Here is a 9,239-nt window from a genome sequence, read left to right as displayed (position 1 = left end):
GGAATTTCTTTTCTCTGAACATACTGAGTTATTGGCACCATATGCCTTCTTGATGACACCTATTCCCACTTAAGTGCCACAAAAAGAGAGTGGAAGATAGTAAAACATGAAGTCCAGGGGCACTTACAGCAGACATCATGACAAATTATGTAACATCAAGCACCTGGGAAACTCATGATGACTGTTTGGAATGTCAAAATATCTATAGACTGTAACAGGAAAGTGCTGCCTGCGCTCTCACTTTGGTTTTTAAATATTCTGTACACTCTTTGAAGGCAGTCCCATGACAGCAGACAACAAACTGAACTTCAAAGAAATAATGGAGTCTGACATAACACACGATATTTTACACTTTCTTTGAACAGTTTTCACTTCCCAGTTTTACACTTTCCTGGAACAGTAGGCAATCTGCCAAAAGGGCACAACTTGAACTGGTCAACAACCAGGTCTATGATTCCCTTTCATGTTGCAGAACTAAAAGCAATAGATTTTATGTTCTTTGCACTTTAGAAACACTCTCGATTGGTACATGCAAAAGTACAAAGAGTGAATGGAGAGTGCTTTTCCTAGCTCTCTTAGTTGGCTCATAGATAAGAATACATCATTATAGTGACCATTCAGCTCTAGAATTATAAAAGGTAAAAAGGCTTTCTCACTACACAAGAGCAAACATTGGCATTAAAACATGTTTCCATTAGAGGAAACAAGCTGCAAGAGCGTTGTCAATCAACCCTGAAGTGTCACACATGTGCATACAAGGGCCAATCATGCAAGGTGCCAAATGCTCTTGTCTCCTTTTGACTTCAGCACCTTACAAGAAAGGCTGTTTATGAGAAAAGAGACAGGTATATCATTTTATTCCACTGCAACAGTTCAGGGATTAAGGTGCACAGGATCTGTGGGAGCCACTTTGTCTCCTCAGTTATTTGCCTAAACACACAGCATGCTATAGATTTAGGGCAGGAGTGTGTCTTGCCCTTTGCACCTGCACAGGAAAGGCAAAAAAGCTAAAGAACCCTCACCCTGCAGCAGAAACTACAGTATGGGTGGTGAACAACTTCTGAAAAACTGGTATTCCTACTCCTTTGTAGATTGAGCAATGATGTGGATCTGTCTTCTGTCTCCAACGTAGTGACCAGCACAGCTGAAATGGTACAAATGTTACACAACTGAAATTATCTGTACCGGTTACTTTCTTTCTCTGGGGTTGAGGTATTTCAGGGACTAGACTGTCTTTTTCTCAGTCACAGTGCAATCTCTGGTCTTTTCCTGGATGAGATCAACTAAGTACTTTCCCTGGCTTTGGGCTAGTGGTAACTCCATAATCCAGCCCTTTAAAAAGAAGCTGGTAAAACTTAAAATTCCCTTTCAATATATGTTATATTGAGGGCAGCTAGGAACATTAAATGTGTATGAAAAATACACTTGTATTACATTCTACTCCTCTTTTACTTTTGATGACTTGTTTACTACAATTAGGGAGCATTTAGGGGGCACTAGCAACTCTTGACTGTAAATTGTAACAGGGAGCCAGAGGCTCCTGTTATGCTAAGAGGATGTTGCAGCAGGCTAAATTCGCTGGGTGGCACCAACAGCCGAACAAAGGCGGCTGTGGTGAAGTAAGCAGGCAGTATCAGCTGGGATGGGAGCTACTACCTGGGGGAGTCACCCTCCCAGAAGCTAGTTACAAAGAAGTAGGCTGCACAGGACGAACAACCTCAGGCAGCTGAGCTAAGCTCCAATGGAGAAAGGCAGGTGAGCCATTAGACCTAAATGGAAAGCCCTGTCGGTGGCTGGAGAGCCACCTGACAGGAAGGCTAGTGCCTAAGAACAGTTAGGCAGTTTGGTTGCAGACAGCAGAGATGTGTTATTCTGGATCTTAGGAAGAAGCAGGAAGATTCTTTGTCCTCATTAAGCCTTTATTGTACAACTAATCCTTGACCCAAAATGGTTAACTGACCCCTTCCTGTGGGTCACTACATCACTCTTTAGTAAGGGAGTTAACTCTTACTCCTTCCCTTTCTCAAGGGAAACTTGATACAGAGTTCTAAAAGGAAACTAAACAAAGCAGAAATGTTGGTAAGTCTATCTGTTTAGACCCAACTAATTCACAGGTCTAATCTCTTTGGTGGAACTGAGGCATGTCCAGAGTTAGTGTGGTAAACAGGTGGAATTTGATGGAGATATTCTTGATTCTTATGGAGAAGACCTCTAGGTGTCTCCACCCACTATGAATGTGGGGTATCTGCCCCAGCCTAGATGGTGCCTTGGGCCCCTGGATCTGAGATCCAAACTTCCTGCTTGGGGGAAAAGAGCAGGTACATGTCTTGAAGCATGCCTGGTGTCATAGTTCCATCTCTGACAGTTCTTTATCTGTTTGTCTTTCTCATGAAATTCCTGTGGATTGACAAGTTTTGGAACCAAGTCATTGATCATACTTGGGAGGGTTGTACAGAGTTGATGACTCATAAGCAGCTCGGCTGGACTCTACCCATGCTCCAGTGGCATTGAATGGTAAATCAAGAGTGCCTTATGGAGATCTTCATTCTTCTGGAGCAAATTCTTCATAGTCTTCACAGCACATTCTGCTTCTCCATTAGTACAAGGGAAATGTGGACTGCTGGAAACATGCTGAAAGTCATACTGTGCTACAAACTGCTTAAACAAGGCTCCTGAAAATTGTGGGCCATTATCAGTTCTGAAAACTGAAAGTATGCCATGGCGTGCAAATATACTCTTCAATGCCATAAAAACTCTCTGTTGTGGTGTTCTGTAATTGTACCATCTCCAAGTCAGAGCATAATAATCAATGTACATTGATGTATGTAATCATATACAATGTATAAAGCAATGAGGTAAACAGAACCCTTCCAAGTGAATACATCAGCTCCCAACATCTGCCATGGTAAATTAGTTATGAGGCATGGCTCCACATGGACTGGTCAGTGTTGAGCTCAAACCTTACAACTGGCTACCCGGTTCTATATGTCATCACAGATGGAGGGCCACCAAGCTGTCTGGCAAGCCCTGGCTTGATATTTTGTAATGCCCTGGTGAGCATCATGAATCTACTCTAGGATTTCCTGGTGTAATTCTGAATGTATCAGTAATCTGTTGCAGAACATGACTAAGTCTCTGACAACATGGAGATTGATTCTCTCTTGTTGGTACTTTGCTAGTTTACAGTCCTTGAATCTTACTTAAGACAATCCTTCCAAGAAGTATTTTTTTATATTTTGGCAAGGAGAATCAGCTTCTTGAGCTTCCTGAATTCTCATCTGTAGAGAAGCAGATATAGGTATTCCATCCATAATAATGTCCACTTAAACAACAATATCTCACTCCTGGAGGAGTTCTTCTGAATACAGTGTAGTCTATAATGGTGCCCTAGAAAGAGTATCATTTTGTAACTCTTTTCTTAGGATATGTACTATATTCTAAGTGAATTTCAGTATTTTAAAGCAAAATCTCTGGATTCGTGGTGGAAGTTCATCGAGAAGTTTGTATCTTAACAGAGATGCAAGTGGCTTGTGATCAGTTTGTAAAGTAAAAGTCAGGCCCACAAGGAAAGTTCTGTATTGCTCACATGTCCATAGCACAGTGGACTACAGAGGCCCAGCCAGTGGCCTGGGGCCAGTGTGATTGGGGCCTAGCAAAGGTCTGTGGGCAACCTCCCTTTATATTTATTTACATTACCATCAAGGCATGGCAGATGAGGTAGGAAGGTGTCCTGAGGCAGAACAGAGCATGGTCGTGGAGCCACCAGGGGGCATCATGGCCACCCCAGGAACCCAACATGTTACATCTTGTCACTTAAGAGGTCTCTCAAAGGCTTTGTTATTGTTTCCAAGTTTGGAACAAAATGGCCCAAGTATGTGGCCATGCCTAAAAATCTGTGTAACTTGGGGACATCTTTGGGTTCCAGAAACCCCTTGATGGCTGAAACTTTTGATGGATCTGGTTGGATTCCATGTGGTATAATCCAATGTCCCACAAGCATGAGCTGCAAAGTAGCAAAGGTGCACTTTTCATTAAGTGTAACTCTAGCTTCCTGGAGTTTTCTGAGTGTTGCATCCAGTCTTGCATCATGTTGTGCCTTGGTGACCCCAAAATTCAAAATATCATTGGCATGGCAAACACCTTCTAGGTCATCCAATATCTGTGACATTGAAAATGAAAGAATTCAGGAGGTGGTGAGATTCTGAAAGGTAGCCATTTAAACTGGTAGCATCCAAATGGAGTAATAAAAGTGGTTAGCTTGGACAATTCAGTGGCTAGCAGAATCTGCCAGACCCCTGCCTGAGCATCCAGTTTTGTGAAAACTTTGGCTCCTGCAAGTTGAGCCAAGGTGTGTTCCGCAGAAGGAAGAAAGTGTCTTTCTCTGTGCACATAGGTGTTTAGTTGTGTGAGGTCAGCAATACATATCCTGATTTTACCATTGGGTTTTGGCACAACCACCATCCCAGAACATCAAGGAGTAGGTTTTTCAGTCTTTGTAATTACTCCCATTTCCTCCATATGCATTAGCTTGTCCACTAGTGCCAATGGTACCTGTCTTGGAGTAGTTAATGCATATGGAATGGCATCAGCTTTTAGGCATATCTAATATTCACCTAATACTTTTCCCAGGCCAGAAAAAAAAATTGTGGGTATTTCTGGTCTACTAGGTGATGGACCAGTTGCACTGCCTGTATAGCCAGTAAGCCAAGTAAAGGCACAGCAAGATTACCAATCACATAGGCTTCCTGGTCTACACACCTCCACTTCAGTGTCATCTTTACATTAAAGGATCCCAGTATTTTGAGGATAGTATCACCTGGTTCCCATAGCTGTTTAGTAGGAGTAAGGAGAATCCCATCCATATGTGGGCTGTAATAAAAATCAGGTACAGCTGAGACTGCTGCTTCTGTATCTATTTAAATGGTATTGTCTATCCATTGAGCTCAGTTTCTGTCATCCAGACTTCTGGATCTGATGAAGACTCTGTAACTTTATCTAAAAGTACTGAGCAATCTTCTGCATCCTGTTCTGTGACTTCACAGACTCTGGTGGTAGAGCGACAAACTGAAGGACAGTGACCTTTCTTTTTACATCACTAACATATCTCTTCCACAGCAGAACACTGAGCACGACTATATTTTGTAGTTTGCCCATATTTGTGGCATTGGCCTCCTTTCCCACTTGTTTGCTACTATTGGTGTTGGTGGGACCATTCCCTGTGTTCATTGTGCATGTCAGTACTATTTGTATTTGTTTGTAGTTTCTTTACAGTGTGCATTGCATCCATATTAACTAATGCCTGACAGGCATTAGACTCCTGATTTCTCTTTGTTGCTGTTTAACTAGCTCTGATTGGCAAGCCTGTGTGATAGTCTTCTGGACCATTAAATCAGGGTCCAACTGTAATCGTTGTAAGAGCTCTGTATCATGAAGCCCCACAACTAAGTGGTCCCTAATTAGCTTCTCCTTAAGCTCCCCATATTAGCAGGATTCGACCATTGTATACAAAGATGTGATGAATCTGTCCACAGGTTCTGAAGGCTCCTGCTTATGAATGTTAAATCTAGATCATTCATAAATTACATTTTATTTTTTGCCCAGAAAACGATCTGATAATGCTTCTATCACTGCAGTATATTGGTTTGAATCTGTAAGAGCCAACAGAATTTCATCCACCTGATCTCCCATACAGTAGATAAGAGTATTCACATGGTAAGCTTCTGACTGTTTGTCCAGGCCCAACACTGAGAAGGCTGAGAACTGGAGTAGGGCTACAGTAGCCATGTGAGGGTCAGAGAACCAGGGAGCAGAAGTCTAAGACCACAGCAGGAAGGTAGAAGCTGAGCAGGCTTGAGTCGCAGGTCCTAAAGCCTAGAAAGGGCTAAACCTTAGTACAAGGTAAGACAAACTGGGGCCAAGAGCCCAGGGAGAAGAAAACCTTGCCAAAGCCAGGGGCCCAGCAGGCTAGGTGGATTTGTTGATTCTAAGATGCTGCTGCTAGGGCCAGTGGACAATTTTAAGCAATACCTGCAAGGCATAGGCTGTGAGAGCAGAAGATGGCCATAAATAGCCCTTAAGGCAACTGGGGCCCTGGGGCACAGATGAGGCCAGGAGGTCCCTACTTATGCTTGAGGGCAAGGACTTGGATCACTGGAGTCTGGGCTCACTTGCTGGCCAACAGATAATGTGGGCTCACATTAGGACTCTGGGGCAGCCTCCCTTTATACAAGCAATCAGTTCCATCAAGGCATGGCAGGTGAGAGGGAAGGGAGGGTACCCAAGAGGCCAGAGTGGGGCAGGAGCCACATGGCCCCCAGGGGGTGTCACGGATGTGCCTGGGGTTCAGTCCTGTCACGGTAAAGTTCAGTATATTTTTTTAATATAATTAATGTTTTCAACTGTCCTAAAAATCAGTAGACAGGCACTTTGCTGTCTGCTGTTTTAAATACTTTATTCAGCTCATTCCAAATAACTCATAGAGCTCTTATCTTAGAGATATTTATCCAATATAATCTGCAGTAGAGCCAAGGTTTTGGTTAATATGGCTCTGTTTTGCTTACAAATAATTGTTCTGTTGTGGTTAAGATGTTGGTTAAATTATTAAATAGTGCACTTTTTCAGTTTTGATCTCTGTACAAAATATCTTAGTTTATACATGACTAAATAAAGTGAATGTGTTGTTCATTTATTTGTAGAAAAAAGGGAATCCATGTAAATACTGTTTCCCAGCCATCATTATGTAAAAATAAATTAACTGATTAGGCTTGCATATTTTAGAAAGTGGTCCACTTTTTACCAGGAATAATCATATAAATTTGTAAGGAGTTTACCTCTGGCAACTTTAGTATGCAGACTTTAGATCCTCCTCACTCCACCCCACACAGACTTTTCTGAATCTAATGGTTGTGCTTACTCACACAAGTAATCCCACTGCTCAAGGGAGTGAGAACTTTCTGAAAGATAAAGACATTGTGGGTTCAAGTCTTTATTCAGTAGTGATAATGTTCAAACAATGAAACTGCATGGAAAAATTATACTGCTCTATCCCTGCTTGAGTGTATGTTATTGATGACTCAACTGTGGAGCTATATGACTTTCCCTATCTGAACTGCAACCATGCTAGTGTGTATCATTACCACCATGCTTCTAGTTGAACATCTTAAACAGAAGAAGATTCATCTACAGCAGAACTATCATGCCTGCTTTTTATTGTTTTCACTGATTAGAGGTCAAGCAATCAGAAGGTCCGTCTCTGATATCACTTCATTGCAGATTTCAAATAGGCATGTTACGCTTCTGAACACCAACCATAATTCTGTCACAATTGTTATGATCTAACAAACCCTGCTAGGGCACCCATGGAAGCTTTACCAGTTAATATTGAAAACATGAAACTCTAGGCTTGGATTCTAATTTGCTACTGATGCAATATTAACACAATATATGTATAAAATATTAATGCTGTATTTGTTCTGAGTTTATTTTATTTAATTTTTTACACAAAGATAAAACCCTTGTGGCCTTAAAACAACATGTCTCATTTTCAAGGATGTCCTGGGGGGGCAGATAGACATGGAATATACACACATCTTAGTAACCTGAAAATAGTGTGGTGTAGGCACTGTGTTGAAAGATACACTCTTTCCTGAGCAGTAAGGGTTTTGCTGATAAAAATAAAAATGTCACCTTATCTGCTGACCAGTTGATAGAATGTAATTTCTAATACTACCCCTTAAACCCATCCATAGAAAGAGAGACTTGGAAAAAACTTGGAGATAAGGCTTCCTTTACTTATTCCTTTGGTATCAAGAAAAACTCGTATTTGGTTTTCAGACAGCCCTGCTTTTCAGTATTCAGATTAAGTCATGCTTAAGAAATTGTGTGCGTGCTAATTACCTTGGTCAAGAGAGAAGGTTTGCGATACTTCTGGCTTCATCTGTAATGCCTGCAGGATCTGAAGGTTTGAGGCTAAGATAACTGAACTCCTAGAAACAGAATTAGATTAATCAACAATGTATTAGCTGAGTTCAGAGAGCGGTAAGATCTTGTAAATGTTGCTTTTTAATTTCCCCCTTCTCAAGTGCAAAGGTAGAACTCGCTGTGCCATGTCTGATGTTTGGTCACTGTCTAATTAACATTCAGAATACTTTGTCCAACTGCACATTGACATTTCTTTAGTCATCTGGGGGGAAATAAGGAAGTAGTTATTCAAGTCCACCAAAGAACAAATGAATATAACAGGCCATGAATGAATTTAGGCTAATAATAAAAAGAAGCTTCCTAACCATTAGAGCAATGGGGTCCAAAAGCAGCTTTCCCATTAGGAGGAGGCAAAAAAGCTAAGAGTAAGATCTATCATTTTATGAAAGGGATTATACGATATGGTTGCCTGTGATAGCAGGGGACTGAGTTCAGTGACTGTGGAGGTCCCTTGCAATCCTAAACACTCCCAAATCTGTTTTTTCTTTTTATTTAACATTTGAGTTGTGGAGATGTATAAGAATTCTAGAATCAATCTGCTTTACACAAAGCCTCTCTCTCCTTCCCCTAATAATATATGGATTCTTTTTTTGTGCTAATACATGGGTGGATCATAACTGTGTGTACAGTGATACAAATATGCAAAATATTTTGCTTAATGCTCAGAACAAAGGGGCCCTATCCTTAATGACTCACATTCTAATTCAAATGGTAATATGAATGGCACTTTAGACTCAGAGTTACTTACATTTTTACCCAATATCATTCAGCATTTGGGAAGTGTGTGTGAGAACTATCTTACACATTACTATTTGCCTGTCCTGGGGCCTACTGTATAAAGTTATAATTTTATACTGAGTGGGTGAGTCTACACATGCTATTACTTTGCATGAATAAACTCCAAAGCTTAATGCTTAATGGGCGCATCCATGCAAGCGCGCATGTGCCTCTTCCCCTGCCTCAAACCCCTTTGAGGCGGGGCAACAGGCACGTGCGGGGGGAAAAAAAATGTTCCCCGCACTGCAAACTTGCAGTGCAGGGAGATAATTAGACCCCTGGATATCCAGGGGTCTAAAATAAGCGAAGTTTAAAAAAGCAGGGCAGGAGGCTGGGTCCTCCATGGCTGCCAGAGCGTCTCCGTGGTTGGCCCCTCCCCCTGGTGCTAAAACACCCCTGACCCCTGCTGGAGCTGGCCCTTTCCTCGGCCAGGCCCCGAGGCTCCCGACCCCTGCTGAGACTGGCCCCTCCCCCCGCCAGCC

Source organism: Alligator sinensis, unplaced genomic scaffold (genome assembly GCF_000455745.1).
Source record: "Alligator sinensis unplaced genomic scaffold, ASM45574v1 scaffold71_1, whole genome shotgun sequence".
NCBI classification, from domain to species: domain Eukaryota; kingdom Metazoa; phylum Chordata; order Crocodylia; family Alligatoridae; genus Alligator; species Alligator sinensis.
The sequence above is the reverse complement of the archived record's forward strand: the minus strand, read 5'-3'. Positions refer to the sequence as shown.